The sequence below is a fragment of the Calliphora vicina genome, chromosome 2 (genome assembly GCF_958450345.1).
Source record: "Calliphora vicina chromosome 2, idCalVici1.1, whole genome shotgun sequence".
Classification (NCBI taxonomy): domain Eukaryota; kingdom Metazoa; phylum Arthropoda; class Insecta; order Diptera; family Calliphoridae; genus Calliphora; species Calliphora vicina.
The window spans coordinates 110,215,450-110,232,916 of NC_088781.1; positions in this window are offsets into that span (position 1 = coordinate 110,215,450).

The window sequence follows — 17,467 nt, forward strand, 5'->3', positions numbered from 1 at the left end:
CATAAAATGCACATTCCAAGAAATTATATAAGTTTTTTTTTTTAAAAAAGCTTCGCATATTGTTATACCCTACACCACCATAGTGGGGAGGGTATTATGCGTTTGTGCAGATGTTTGTAACGCCCAAAAATATTAGTCTAACACCCACCTTAAAGTATACCGATCGACTTAGAATCACTTTCTGAGTCGATTAAACGATGTCCGTCCGTCCGTCTGGTTGGCTGGCTGTCCATGTAAACCTTGTGCGCAGAGTACAGGTCGCAATTTTGAAGATATTTCGATCAAATTTGGTACATATTACTTTTTCGGCCCAAGGACGAAGCCTATTGAAACTGGCTGAAATCGGTCCATTATTTCACCTAGCCCCCATACAAATGTCCCCTCGAAATTGGACTTTATCGGTCATAAAAGTTTAATTTATCTATGTATCTACACAAATTTCGCTCCAAATAAGTTTTATATATACAAAATTCATGTCACCAAATTTTGTTACGATCGGTCCATAATTAGTCATAGCTCCCACATAGACCCGCTTCCGAAAATCACTTTAACGTGCATAAATCGCTTAAAAATGTTGGTATACACACAAAATTCAACATAGTTAACTTTAATATAGACATAAATAACACGACCTAATTTTATGGTGATCGGTCCATAATTGGTCATAGCTCCCATATAAGGCCCACTTCCGAAAATCACTCAAAAATATAAATTATTGAAATTTTAAAAGAAAAATATTTTTACTCATTTACTTGGTGTAGGGTATTATATGGTCGGGCTTGACCGACCATACTTTCTTACTTGTTTTATTTTTATTTCGTAATTTTTCAAATTCAACAATAGGAATTTGAATTTTTTCCGTGAATACATATTTTTTTGCACAGTGTCTTAAAGATAATTTTATGTAGAAATAAACGAGACATCAATTGCAGAATTCGGTTTATATTATTAAACTTTTTCGAAAAAAGTTCGAAAAAATTTACCTTGAAAATTAAAAACTGTACAAATATTTATACCCTACACCACCATAGTGGAGAGGGTATTATGCGTTTGTGCAGATATGTGTAACGCCCAAAAATATTGGTCTAACACCCACCTTAAAGTATACCGATCGACTTAGAATCACTTTCTGAGTCGATTAAACGATGTCCGTCCCTCCGTCCGTCTGGCTGGCTGGCTGGCTGTCCATGTAAACCTTGTGCGCAGAGTACAGGTCGCAATTTTGAAGATATTTCGATAAAATTTGGTACATATAATTTTTTCGCACCATGGACGAAGCCTATTGAAACTGGCTGAAATCGGTCCATTATTTCACCTAGCCCCCATACAAATGTCCTCTCGAAATTGGACTTTATCGGTCATAAATGTTTAATTTATAAATGTATCTACACAAATTTCGCTCCAAATAAGTTTTATATATACAAAAATCATGTCACCAAATTTTGTTACGATCGGTCCATAATTAGTTATAGCTTCCATATAGTCCCGCTTCCGAAAATCACTTTAACGTTCATAAATCTCTTAAAAAGGTTGGTATATACACAAAATTCAACATAAATAACTTTCATATAGACATAAATCACACGACCTAATTTTATGGTGATCGGTCCATAATTGGTCATAGCCCCCATATAAGGCCCACTTCCGAAAATCACTCACGAATATAAATTATTGATATTTTAAAAGAAAAATATTTTTACTCATTTAATTGGTGTAGGGTATTATATGGTCGGGCTTGAGAAAATACTAAAAGAAGTGTTAATGAAAAGTTGAATAACTTTTACAATTTTTATCCGATTTTTCATCCGAAAATTAAAACCGTGTTTTATTAAGAACTAAATTTTCTTTATACATTGATATAAATTTATATAAGCTATCATAATAAAATTAGCAAAAAATGACTGAGTTGACAAACATCGCTGAAAACGGTTTTTCAGAATAACTTCTGAATTTGAGGGTGTTTCTAAAAGTTTTTGACACAATTTCTAATGTACTCAGCGAGACCTAAAAATCTAATGAGAAAATACATAAAAACACCTCTTTTACTGTCTTAGCATCTAAATTTTATACAAAACTTAAAAAAAATATAAAAAATGTGTTTTTAAGCGTTCATAACATTTTTTTAATGATTTGCTTTTTATGCTCGAAAATACAAATTAAAGCTTAAAGTCGCACCTATGCAAAAGTTACAGATTTTTGATTCGAAAATGATCAAAATTTTCCACTGTGCAACGTTTTAAAATCAAATTTTGTATGGAAATTTTGCGAGAAGTCGAGCAAGCGCATTCGGATGGCATTGAATATATATATCAAGGATTTTCTTAAACTCATCCTTCACTGGTGGTAGTTCGAAGTCAATGTGGATGTTTTCATTTTTTATGTACCACGGTGCACCCATCATGGTTCAATACTGGTACTACTTACCGATCCCCTGTAATTGATTTCCATATGTCCAAATTTGTTTCAAAATGCTTTTATTCAGGACTAAAAATTAAAATTTATTTTACATTTTTCCATGGATCCGAGTTAGAATTTGTCTAGAACAGCTCTATTTTTGGGTATTTTTCTAAACATCCGTTATTATAATGTAATGCTATAATGCTAAAAAACTCAGTTCAATCTCAATGATTACAAACGGACAAAAATTGCTTAGTAATTATAAAAAAATGCAATGTAAAAAAAATATTTTAATTTATCAATTTTCTTTATATTTTTAAGAGCTATTCAATCTCCCTTGTTATACATACCTACCAAATAAACCTTTTAAATAAACTATACACACAAAATTTGTTTACAAGTTTGAATTTTATTTTCATCAATCTTTTTTTTTATACAATTTGTATTGGTTTTTCTTTTTTTGATATAGTTATAACAGCATATTTCTATTTTTTTTTTCTCTGTGAGATTTTTGTGTAATATTTACTTTGGAATTTATTTTTTTTTGTTGTATATTATTTAACATTTTTTTGTTTTAAATTTTTGTAAAATTATTTCTTAAATAAAATATGATATGATGAAAAAGGGTTAAATAAAAAATTTTTTTAATGGAATTGATTTTTATACAATACTTTTAGATAAATATTTAAATAAAGGATATTTATTAAAAAAAATGGTAAAAAACAAACATGAATATTAAAATAATATATGCAAAAGCTGAGAATTTGATAAAAAAAATTACTTGGATTTAGAAGTTAAATTAAAAATTTTTTTATGAAATTAATAAAAATTTCACACCAGTCGTGACCTATATTAAATACTAATTTAATCATTTTTATAAAAATAACAAATAAATTATAAGGATTACAGGTTTCGAGTTATTTGCATATAAGGCAGCTGACCATCATATTTCAATAAGTGTATTCTATAATAAAATAAGCCAGAAAAAACAGATCACATTACAATAGTTTAATGTGCTATTCTTCCATGTTTATGAAAATCGTACTAAGTATTTGCTAGTTATTCGCACATGTTACTTTTAACCCTAAATCCAAGTATTATAAAATACATACGAGGAAAATCATAAATTCTGGAGAATTTGGCAAAGCTCCTGATTCAGAAACACGAAGGGAAAACAATTTGAAAATGTTTGTATGAAAAACATTCATGTGATTTTCATAAAATTTTTGAAGAATTTAGAGGAAAATTCTGGACGTTTTTCTATGAATATGTTTAAATGAATCGGTTGGGTTCAATAAAGGTTTCATGTGATGGTCTGGCCATATTTCAGCAGCTCATAAAATATAAGACCCTTTTTTTGCTCCCTCCAAATACACACAGAGCATTACCCTTGCGCCATGTATATTTCGCCTTTGTGTCAATTCGGCTGGTTGATTGGGCTTCACTTACGCTTTGGTTAATCCATCCAATAGATACTCGATAATCCCACCTTTCTAGTAAATAATTTAATAATTTTGATCAATATTGAACCAAAAAACCGAAAATACACTTTTTTATGAGTTCTTGTCCAAATACTTACTGTTTGGCCAACAAATAGATCAGAAAGATTTACTTATTGGCTTTTCATCTTGAAAGCCTGTTGAATAGTTCAATGAATTTGAAATTACATTTGTAATTTGTGGCCAACAAAGTATATATATTCTCGATCGTTATTGATAGCGGAGTCGATATAGCCATGCCAATCTTTCCGTCTGACCGTCTGTATGCTGAAATCAAATTTTCGTAGCCCTCAAATAACTTACATACATGATTTATACATTAATATATCCGCTATAGACCCGCTTCGGTTGCTATTTAAAATCGATAAAATCTGAGATATAAGAAAAAACGAAGACAACCTCGAGTTTTGACCTATTTTTTTTATACCCTTCGCCATGAGTGGCAAGGGTATATATAAGTTTGTCATTCCGTTTGTAATTTCTACATTTTTCATTTGCGACCCCACAAAGTATATATATTCTGGATCGTTATTGATAGCAAAGTCGAAGTCCGTCTGTATGTTCAAATCATTTTTCCGTAGCCCCCAAACAACTTACATACATGATTCATATATCAATATATCGGCAATTCTTCCGACTCGGTTGAAGTTTAAAATCGACAACCGGGACAACCTAAATTTTTGCCCTATTTTTGATGTATATCTAGATTACTCAGTCATTAATATAGACAATATGGATATCTAATGACAGATATTTCAAAGTCCATTGAAACAATGTATGTATATAAGGCTATAGTAAGTTGGACCTACAATGGGTCAAAATCGGGAAAAATATTTTTTAACCCTAATTCATCAAACAATTTTTTTTTGTCATAAATTCTTATTTCAAAAATTTGTTTTTTAAAATAAAAAAAAAAATTTCAAAAAAAATTAGAAAACAATTTGGAAAAATATTTGTTTTAAAAAATTTCTTGCGAAAACAATAAAGAAAGTTGTTTTTATTTTTTTTGTTTTTTCTTTACTCACTTACACACTACAGTTTGTGTAGGCAAGAAACCAACCAATTGTAGTAAGGAAATGTAAGAAAAGATAAATCACGGTTTATTGTTGGTGTTTTGTTTAAGTTTTGATATTTTTTCAAATAAAGTTTGAGTGTCTGTAATTCTCAAACACTCTATAGTTTTATTTGTATAATATATTTAGTTTTTCTAAAGCCTTTTGGGAAAAGGTTTCCTGATGATCTGGCCTAAGTAACCAGTGAAATGCGCATAGGAAATTCCCAAATTAAAATTTGGGAATTTAGCATAAAACAATTTTACTAAAATACTAATTTTGTATTCCCGAATAACCTTTTAAAGTTAGAAAAAAATAATTTTTTTTTAAATAATAATATTAAAAAAAAAATATTTTTAATTATAATTTGTTTTTATCTATATCTGTATTACTAACTATGTTATTAATATAGAAAATACATATGTATTGCTATTGCTAGATATTTCAAAGTCCTTTGCAATTATGTATTTAACGCCATAGTAAGTTTGAACTACAATGGGTCAAAATCGGGAAAAAATATTTTTTAAACCGAATATATTTTTGTGTCATAAAATTTTTTTCTCTAATAATTTTTAAAAAACTTAAAAAAAAATTAAAGGAAAATTAAAAAAATTTTGCCATTTTTAACTAAATTTTTTTTTTTTTTCAAATTCTGAAATAATTTTTTTTTTAAATTTTGTTTACCTAATGCTTTGCTTTATGGAATGGATTTCAAAGTTATTCAGATCTGTCAATTTTACTGATATATATTAACCGAATTTCGAGGCCATCGACATTATGTATAATCCACAAACAAAATTTATTTTTGATTTTATTTCCAAATAACCTGTGTTTTCCTTCGAAACTTTTAAATTAAATTACTGGTTATTAGAAAATATAATTTAAATCTAACTTCAACATTAGTTTCTTTCTTAAAAAAATATTTAATTTCCCATTTGTTTTTCATGGTAGTAAATGTGTTACTTAAAAAAAATTTTATTAATGATTTATAAATAATATTACTATTAATCATAGTCAAAAATAAAGTACATTTTAAGAGAATTAAACTCGACTTTACTTAAGAGTGGACTTTAGGTCTATCATAGACAAGTTAAAGTATACTTCTGACGCTGAAGTCGACTCTAAATATAAAACTAGCTGAAGTTGTTTTTAACTCGTTTAACAACAGCATCAGCTGTTCTTCGCCGAGTAAAAAAATTCGTCACAAAGTAAAAAATGTTTAAGTTACAAGATATTGGTAGAGATTTTGCAATTATTGAACAGTTATCAATAAAATTAGTACCAAAATATCCTAATTATGATATTAATCTTATCTTTTCCATTTTTCCACAACAAACAACTTTCTTTCTTTAGATGTCCCGGTTACTTTTATTGTTTACGTTTTTTGGATTTTGTATGTCAGCTGTTCAGCGTTGCCACTTGTCTGTTTTTTGTTGTATATTGTATGAAAACATTTTCTACATTTGCGGTGGCACCCAGTTAAAGTCGGTTCAATTTAAAACATACTTTAATGTTGACTATGGTTGCAAATTAATAAAAAGCAGGTTTTTATTTTAAAGTTGTTTTTAAAAAGAACCGACTTTAGTGTTAGACTATGATTATGGGCCAATTAATTTGATTATCAAACTAAGTACAAAACTGTATGTATGATTAATATTTAATTAGAAATAATTAAATATTAAGTATACATTGGTAGGAGTATGGTTTTTTTCATATACAGATAAGAATTCGTTTATCATCACTCAGGGACCAAGTCATTGCTTAAGTGTCTGACTAAATGGAAGTTAAATTGGATCCTAATATAAACCCCACTTTTCTTGTAGTGATATTTCAGTAAAATCCTTTCATAAATGGCTGATATTTAAAAACCACGTTCATCTTCTATATATATATTAATTTTTATATATATATAAAAATTAAATGGTCCATGTATGTAATGTCATCACGTGAGAACGGCTGGAGCGATTTGGCTGATTTTTTTTATTCGATTCGAAGTTTTCAGGAGGTCTTTCAGAGGTTTGTAAAGAAAAAAATTTTTTGAGTCCAGTCAACTGTAATAAAAAAGCCCCTAAAATATGCAGTACAAATTTAGATATTTTATTTGCAAATAAATAAGAACAGGCAGGGTTGGTGAAACTTGACGAACTAACATTAGTACATGCTACCGGGCGATATAGCTAGTCAACTAGTATAGTTATAAAATGAAAGCTATTTGAAAAGCTTTAAGAGGTGAAAGATAGGTATGTGTTAATGATTTATAAATTATATTACACTTTCAACTAAACTCTAATAAAAGTAAATTTAATTATTCAAACACAAACTATAATTGTGCACCAGTACTTATGATTAATATTTAATTAAAATCAATTAAATATTTAGTATACGTGGTCATGAGTATGTTTTTTTTCTTATACAGAATTCTTTTATCATCACTCAAGAAGAAATTCATTATTTAAATGACAGAATAAGTGGAAATGAAAATAGATTCTTATAGAAAACCAACTTTTCTGGTATCGTTATATCATTAAAATCCTTTCGAAAATAGCTGAGATCCAAAATCCATGACTAATTAGATTGTCTTTGAAAGGCCAAAAAAAAAAAATAATTATTCACAAAACTAGTGAGATTGTGTCGAATCATATAAAACCCACCTCTAATATAATACAGGACCGATTTTTGTGCATTAATATATTTATCTGGTTTAGACGATTACGCTTACGAATACTTTACGTACGACTTGACAAGAAAAAAGTTCGACAAATGTTAACTAACATATGTCTGTTGACAGGATCAGTGTCGTCCTTTCATTTAAAAGGCGGAAAATTCAAAAAGTGGTGGACTTATTGACCCATCATTAAATTGTATGCCTAATAAAAACTATTTACGGTCAACCAGTTTTCAGCTCATCAGTACAGATCCAAAAAGTCCTTTTATAAGGATACACTTATACACCAACGCACTGCTAAATATAGGACTTATACCCGTTAAAGTTTTATATTTTATTTGCTGAATTTAATAAAATGAATCCAAGCTATTTCAAAAACAAACAATAAAATAGACAGATATGCAATTTTTTACTTTTTCATTTAATAAGTAATTTTATAAATACATTTATTTATATATATTTCTTTACTTAAATTATATAGAGTTTCTCAATTTAGTTTTTTTTTTTTATTATTTTTTTCATTTGTCTTGATTTAACAGCAATAAATATAGAATTTTGTTTAATTTATTTTCTTATATTTTAATGGTTCATAGCAGGCTTTTTTTATTAACATTTTTGGGATAAGATTCTTCATTTGTTATCAACATTTATTTACTCTTTTTGTATTTTCGTTATTGTTTACATTTTAACTAAAATTTTGTTTTGTATAAATTTAAGTTATTTACAATTTAAAATAATTTGCAAAACATACACATTTATTTGTATATATAGGTTTTGTTTATATTTTTTTTTCTGTTTGCTTTTTTATTACTTTAATTAAGCTTCTTGTTTATTTTCAATAATGAAAAGTGAAAATATACAAAATATTTTGTTTTTTTTTTATAAATATAAAATAATAAGAATAAAAAAATTTGTTTTTCTATAAATTTTCTAAAGTAAGTATATTTTATATTTGTTGTATATAGTTTTTAAATTTATTTACAATTTTTGTTGTTTGTGTTTTTTTTATTATTATTATTGAGTTTATTTTGTAAGCAATATTTACACTTGATAACATTTAATTAATAGAATTAGGTTTTATTTAATTTAAAACTATTTTACAATAATAAATTGCATTATGTGTTTTTGACACTTATCAGTTAGAGACCAGTAAAGGAATTTTAAATAACAAGTGTTTGTTTTAATAGGTAAATAAAAAAGTTAGTATTTCTTTTTAATTTGTTGGAAATGATGAAAGTAAATAAAATAGAATTTCCTTAAATTGTTAGATTTAACCAATGTGGAAAATTATTGAGGAGCAAAGTAGCTGGAAAGGCGTTGTTAAAGGCAAATTTAATGAAACATGTCATTATAAAAGTTGTTTTTTATAGAAATTATTAAATTTAATAAAAATATCAATTTCATAGAAATTGATAAAAAGAATCTTATGGCCTCATTTTGTATCTTCAAACGAATTTTCGTTTGCGTTTCCGTTTGGAATGAAAAAATAAAAATTTGTTATTTTATTAAACGAAACGATATTTGCGTTTCAAATCAATTATTTGATGTGGTACCAAGTTTGAAAACATCGTTTTTATGTCAACTTTCTGCCAAATAAATTAAATTAATTTTATTTATTTTCCAACAAATAAAATTTATTGAAACATTTTTGAAATGTTTGGTTGTTTTTCAAATTTATTTGGAAAACACTTTTTTTTGTTATATTTTTTATGTATGAAAAGAAAAAAACACATTCTCAAAAAAATGTTTTTTCTTTGAAAATTGAAAAATGTATTGAAACGAAAAAAAAATTCTCAACGCTTGATTTTGATATTTCCAGCGCTTGGGAATGTTTTGTTCTGCTTTATAAAATTAAATTTTATATACAGAATCGAAAAATACGTTTTGAAAAATATGAAAATTCAAAAATGACAAATTTTTTCGAGAAAAACGTTTCGTTATGTCTTACAAAATTAGGGCATTATTTTTTTAAAAAATATTTTAATAGATAAAATTTGTAGTTTTATTCACAGAATTTGTTATGGAAATTTTTTTTTTTAAGAAAAAGCTTTTTTAGATAGTTTTCTAGAAAAAGATTTTTTCTTTTTTTATTGACGACGTATTTAATACTAAAAGCTTTTTATAAGAAAACTAGACAAGTACGGGAAAAGCTTTTTTATTAAAAGCTTTCTTATAAAAAGCATTTTTTATAAAAATCTTTTTTATAAAAAGCCTTTTTAATAAAAAGCTTTTTTATAAAAAACTTTTTTTTCCAGAAAAAGCTTTTTATGAAAAACACAGTTTTTTTGATATAAAATTTTTTTTGTAGAAAAGTTTTTTATAACAAGCATTGTAATATAAATGATAACAAGGTTTTTATTAAAATACAAGGTTTTTATTAAAATACAAGACTATTATAAAAAAAACTTTTTATAACAAGCTTTTTTCAAAACACAAAATTTTTATAGAAAGAGTTTTTTTGAGATAACAAGATTTTTTTTATAAAATCGCTTGTAGCTAAAAGGGTTGGAAGGAATTTTTAAGGGACATTTTTTTAACAAGCTTTTTTAAAGAAAAAGTTTTTTGTAAGAAGCGATTTTCAAAAAGCAAAATCGGTTTTGCTATTTGTTCAAAGAAATTTATTTTTATTTATTTTCTTAAAAAAATATTTTTTCAAATAAAAAGATTTTTATATCTTTTTCACTGTTTTTTTTAAAAAAAAAAGCTTTTTAAGAGGTTTTCTTAAATTTTTTTTTTTTCATATATCAAGCCTTTTTATAGAAAATCATATTTTTTTTGTAGAAACAACTACCTTTATAACAAGATTTTTCAAAAAAAAACTCTTCGGTGTATGATTTAAAAATGCACTCTATAAATTTATTCAATGTATTGGCCTTTGTCACCTATGTCCTGTTCTCATCTTGCTGGCATCATATGGATTCCGAGCCAAAAGAACTGATCATAATTTGGGGCCAAGAACGAATCAAACCAATATCCAATACTCTGTTCCAAAGTGAAGCGTATCCCAGAGAGAGCGTAATAGTTAGGTCCATTTTGCTCCCACCAAATACAGAGATACTTGACTTTAGAGTTTCAAATACGATATCTTACGCTTGCGCTTCCGTTACCGTAATTTTTATAGCAAGTCATAATTCGGAGTTTGAACATCATCGTTCAAATTCTCTTCAATTCAAACTGTTCTCAGTATCCCCGCTTTTGAATGATTTTGCAATCTTTTATTGAATTTTACAATAATATTCATGGAATAATGCCTCCAATTCTTGGTCTTCAAACTTTTTGGCTGGTCTTAGCGATCTTTGTTGTTCGTGTCAAAATCACCACTTCTGAACCAAACAAATCATCTCTCGCACATTGAAACCGATGGAACATATTCACCTTTGGTGACAAATCGGTATACTTGAGCAGTACTTTTTTCAATTTAAAGAAGTAAAACATTTTCGAAGCAAAAAAAAAAACGTTTACTTTATAATGTTCAATAACTTAGTGAGAATAAATGACAGATATGTACCCTTAAAAATGACATATAAGCTATTAGAAACAAAAAGCGTGTTCAAAAGATACGTCATCATTTGTAAATCCCTCATTTTTAAGACATTTATGCTTTATTCACAGAAGTTTTTGCAGAAAAGTCTTTTTAAGATTTTTTCCTAGAAATTTTTTTTCATTTTATACCCTTCACCATAGTGGCAAGGGTATATGTATATAAGTATATATATTCTGGATCGCGAAGTCGATATAGCCATGTCGGTCTGTCCGTCATTTCTTTTTCCAAAAAAAAAAATTTTAAAATTAAAAAAAAAATTTTCAAAATTTTTAAAAAATTAAAAAAAATATCAGAAAAAAAAATTTTCAAAAAACAATTTCGAAAAAAATAATTTTATTCACCTAAAAATATTTAAAAAAATTATTTTAGAGAATAATTTTTTAAGATTCGGCTCTGTCGAATACAGCTCTCTTGCTTTTTTTTAAAAAAAAAAATTTATAAAAAAAGTTTTTTCAAAAAACAAGATTTTTATAATAAGCTTTTTATATAAAATTATTTTTTCAAAAAGCAATATCTTTATACAATAGAAAAAGCCTTTTTGATTTATCAAGATGTTTTTTATAAAAAGGGTTTCTTCAATTAACAAAAAGCTTTTTCATAGGTTAGGCTTATTTAGTAGTGGCGGTATGGTGTAGTAGTTAAAGTGCTTGCCTACAAAACCAAGCACCGCAGGTTCAATCCCTGGCAGAGGACGAAAAATTTAAATCATGGTTTTAGAGTTTTTAAAATTAACCTCCCTCTAAAAAATCCATCCAAGAAGCCCCTTGACCACTCCTCCACCTGAAAAATAGGATTACATCATGGAGGAGGTCAGGCAGCCCGCCAACACCTGGGAGAAAAAGATAGGAATCAAAGATCAGCAAAGTTCCCCACCACTACACCAAATACACAGAGGGCGTTGTTTCTAGGCAACGACAGATGGCAGCACCATTATCCTAGACTAGCTACATCAGACCAATCATGTACTTAGCTGGAACAACAACCGATTTACGAAACTGACACAAGGCAATAATAACAATCGATTGAATCCTTATGGCAACATCAAATATGTATCCGAGGACCCGCTACAGCAGACCAATCATCTACTTAGCTGGAACAACAACCGTTTAAAACTGATACAAACAATAACAATGGATCTAATGGCAACATCGTACATGGAGATGCACGATACTCCAACAATTAGCTCAGTGCAATCTACATGGGAAATACGCGAAAAACAACTGCAACAATTCGTATAAGATGGGAGATGCTTTGTGGAAGCCAAATGCCCCCATGTGGGGTAATGGAGAAAAAAAGGCTTATTTAGTAGATACATTTTAAGCTTTTTTGTATAGAAAATTCGTAAGGTTTCAAAGAAATAGCTATTTGGTATACAAAAGGTTTTTCCGTAAAAGAAGCTGAAACTTATAGAACTTTTCACTTTGTGAAAAAATAATTCTTGACACTATTGGTTTCCATTTCATTGTATGAAAATGCTTTTGATATAAGTTTAGAGAAACCTTGCTTAAAAAATTGCCGAACATTTTTTTCCTTAAACAAAATTATTTAGAGGTTATTTTTCCAAATTTGTTTTAATCAGCCGTTCTCTATTTAAACATAATAAGGTTCCACTTTGTGCAACAATAACTCTGATCATGAACTACATGAACTATTTTAAACTTTCAGAGACTTTAATAAAAGTAAAAATAAATAATAATTAGTAAGCAAATAAATATGTATTATTGAAATAATATTTCAACAATTCAGTTGAAACTCTTAGTATTTTACAAAATCTATCATGACTTATCTAATATTAATTGCCATTTAAACATTTGCATTAATAATTTCTATGCAATTATCTTATTATTAAGTTAATTTAAATATTAATTATATCTACATTCTATGACTAAACTATAATTAATTCATTAAATGCAAATTTGATTAACAGTTTTTGTTTACTTATCTTTCATAATCTAATAAATTGTTTTCATTTAAATATGTATATATTAGTTATATTTCTTTTTGTGTTTATAAGGCTGCATAAATTTAAGAATTTAAGCAGTTTTCTTTTCAAATTATAAGTATGTCATTTATAAATAAAAAATATAAATATTTATTATCTTATGTATACATACATTTATTTAAATATATTAAGTATATGGTAATGCTATTTCTTTTAATGTTTTTTCTTTTTCATTTATTATTGTATAGTTTATAAATTGTACATTTCATATAATGGTATTCTTTTCATTTGGAATTTTATTCAAAATAATACATACATATAACTACTTCAAATAAATAAAGTTTACTATAAATTATTTGTACATAAAAGAAAATTTTATGAAATTTTAATCTAAAGATGTTTTTATGTCTTGTTCCCCTATCTGTTTTGAAAACTTAGTAAGTACATGAATTATGAAAATATTTGTATAAAAGGTATGTTATGGTTTATGGATTGTTTTTATTCTATAGATTTTGTTGGGAAAAGTTTGTAAAGGAAACTGAAAAATTTAACAGGTATTTATATCATATTTTTTTTCAAAGAAATATTTGTAATGAAAAGAAGTTTTGATTATTTAAATAAATATTATTTAGCTGTAATATAATCATAGGAAATTTAGATTTTAGAAAAAGTCTTTTAAAAAAAACCCTGTTTATTTTGGGAAATGTATGTATATGTGCGATAATTTTTTATTACTGAATATCACTCATTCGCCACCTAATAATAATTAAGCTCTAATTTGTGAATCTTATGTGTTTTTTTATAATATTCTTTGAGTGAACTTGTGTTTTATTATTGTAACAAAAACAAAATACATGTAAAATTTGCACTCAAAGTACTCCCTTGTATTCTAAAAACAGCATATATTCCATATTACTCATTCGCCACCTACTTCTCTTTATGACCCTTCGCGAAATATTTGAATATGACTCATTCACCACCTAATAAAAATCTGACAAAGAATTAGTTTAGGCAGTTGCTCGAGTGGTGATGAAGTGATTCGATTTAGGTGCAACCTGCATGTTTTTTGCATTAGCGTGTCTTTGAAGATCACATGTTTATGCGAGTATTTAAATATACGGCTGAATTGGCTATGTGTTTTCATTGGTGAAATACATTTATTGTTAATTGCATTGCCGAAGATTTAAAAGAAAAGCAAAATTAAACAGAATTTAATTCTCAGGCCATATTTAAAAACTATTATTGGACGATAGTTTTAAGAGCTTCATTATTGACGAATTTATTCGAATTTAGGAAGGTAGTTAAAATGAATTGATGTGGCTTAAGAAGTCCTAAAAATGATATTCAATTTGAACTACTTCCAAATATTTTTGCATGATTTTTATACCCTTTACCTTCGTGAGAAGGGTATATATAAGTTTATCATTCCGTTTGTAATTTCTACATTTTTCATTTCCGACCCTATAAAGTATATATATTCTGGATCCTTATAGATAGCGGAGTCGATTAAGCCATGTCCGTCTGTCTGTCTGTCTGTTGAAATCAATTTTCTGAAGACCCCAGATATCTTCGGGATCCAAATCTTCAATAAATCTGTCAGACATGCTTTCGAAAAGTTTGCTATTTAAAATCAGCAAAATCGGTCCATAAATAACGGAGATATGAGCAACAAATCGGGACAACCTCGATTTTTGACCTATTTTTGATCTATATATGGATTACTAAGTCATTAATATAGACAATATGGATATCTAATGATAGATATTTCAAAGTCCATTGCAACGATGTAGATAAGGCTATAGTAAGTTGGACCTACAATGGGTCAAAATCGGGAAAAATATTTCTTAACCCGAATTTTTTTTCATCAAAAAATTTTTTTGTCATAATTTTTTTAAAAAAAAAAAAATTTTTAAATATTTTTTTAAACAAATTTGGAAAAAAGTTTTTTTTTAAAAAAATTAAAAAACAATTTTGAAAATCAATTAAAAAAAAATTTAATTTTGTTTACCTAAAAATATTTAAAAAAAATTATATTAAAGTATAATTTGGTGAATGGTATATAAGATGCGGCACAGCCGAATATAGATCTCTTACTTGTTGCCTCTTCAATTTGTCAAACTTAAGCGTATGTGCGATATTTTTTGTTGCCTAAATATAACTCATTCGCCACATATTCTGACGCACAATGTGTCTTCTTTATAACTGGAACATCATTCTGTGCGAAATATTTTAAATATTTATTTAATACCTGATAAATTCCTTCTCATTTTGAACCAGTACTATTAGTAGTTAGAATATGCTCAGTGGTTTAGAAACGTCTTTTTTGGAAATAATTCGATATTTCGGGAACTATTACATACATTGTTACGAAATTTTACATGGTTAGAGCTGAGGTGTTTTCGAGTTGATATGCAGGGGTTCTGCTTCCTAGGGGTAATGGCGGTCAGTGCATGACCCCTCAAAGTTGGTCACCTCTGGTCCCGGCGAAAAATCCATTTATGAAAAAACGTTTCTCAAGTACTGTGCTTTGTATGTATGCGATTTTAAATATTCTGTCAAAAATTAATCAACATGTTGTTTATTCCACATAATAACAGCAACTGTAAATACGACTTTTACCCGTAATTTTTACTGGAATCTATAGACCAAAAAACCTTATCTCTCTCTTAAGTTCTAAATAGGCTATAAATATGATTTTTTTTTTTTCATTTTGAGTTGGATGTAAGAAGAGTGAAGACATTTCTCAAAATGTTTGTCCAGTGTTGAGTATTTGGGGAGCGTCCTTTTTGAATGTTTTTATGATTGTTTTCATATTTCTTGGAAATGTCGATGGCTTAATATAAAAAAGGCGTAACTAATTTTTTTTTTTAAAAATAGCGTTGATTATTATTTCCGGTAGACAAATGTCAGATGCACCTTACCTCAAAATTTCAGGAGGACATAATTGCAAATAACAGATTAATAACGATTTAAAAAAAAGCCATAAGTGAAGTCAAAGAATTTTTGAAAAAAAAGAATTAGGGCTTTAATTCTTTTTTTTTTGTTTTTTTTTTTATTAATTATCACCATGATACAAGGTGAATCTGTCAGCGCAGCTGTAGCTGTGCGTTTATATTTGCAATTAACAAATAAGCTACTGTATCGTATTTTTCGACCTATCTGTAAATTTAATTGTTTTATGTCGCAGACTGTGATTCAAAAAAAGAAAATGGAAACATAAAATTGTCCTATCCACTTTTTGTGCAATTATTAAAGGGATCGAACTATTTCATATTAAACCTAGGAAAAAATTAGTTCCTCAACTAAAGACGAGTGCTGCATATTATAAAATGAAGCCACAACTACATAATTTCACAATATCCAATATTTTAACACACGAATTGGGCAATTATGTGTGGGATGAAACAAATGGATGTCTAGTATCTTCCGTTTTTGGGACGTGTCTTATTAAAAACTTGGAATTGTTTACTCAGATGGTTGTAATATTCCCTAATGCATTGTTGGCTCAAATAACGATTGAACAAACATTTTTAATAAGTGGACATACTCAACTGGACTCAATCCATTCCCTTATAGAAAGAAAAATTAAAAATAAGCAAATAAATTTGCCATCGCAATTTGCGCAATTAATAAAGGAGGTACGAAAAGTTCCAGCACCCTTACAAGCTCAGCATTTACACTACGACTATTTTTTAAATTAAAGATATCCTCCCTGATTCACTTTATAAGGAAAGATTAAATAGCAATCTCAAAAAAGACCACTTTTTACATTTCACTTCTGATTTAAACGTCTTAATTTCATGAATTATTAAAAATTGCATCAAAACTTTTTTTGTATCTAAAATTTTATGGATTTTATTAAGTTTTTTCCTCCTCCTGTAAAGTAACAAAAAATCGAGTTACGCCTTTTTTATATTAATTTTTTGAAACCAAATTTCTTCCGGATCACATATCAGGTTCAGGTTGTTGTTTCTTTTTGTCCAGAATTACACTTTAAATTTCAGCTCCTTCAGATCATGGATTTTTGTCGATTTTTTTTTTAAAAATGTGAGACCCAAGTATGTCTCTAATTTAGCAAATTAAGCGTAAAGAGCATTATTTACAACTTTGGTATCTTTAGTGATACTCACTGGAATTTTCCAGCTAACATTTTCGTGGAATATTTTAATCCTTATATGTTCTTTTTGAAAGGATTTTTTGTGATTTTCTCGAATTAGGGGTCAAATTGACCACTAAAGAGAGGAGATAGAGGGTTAAGATCTTCCACAAAAGTTATCCCCATAAAATTCCACAATATAACTCTGACAATAAGAATTCTCTCAGACATTAAATTACAAAATTTTTTTCGCTAACTTCGATGAAAAAAAT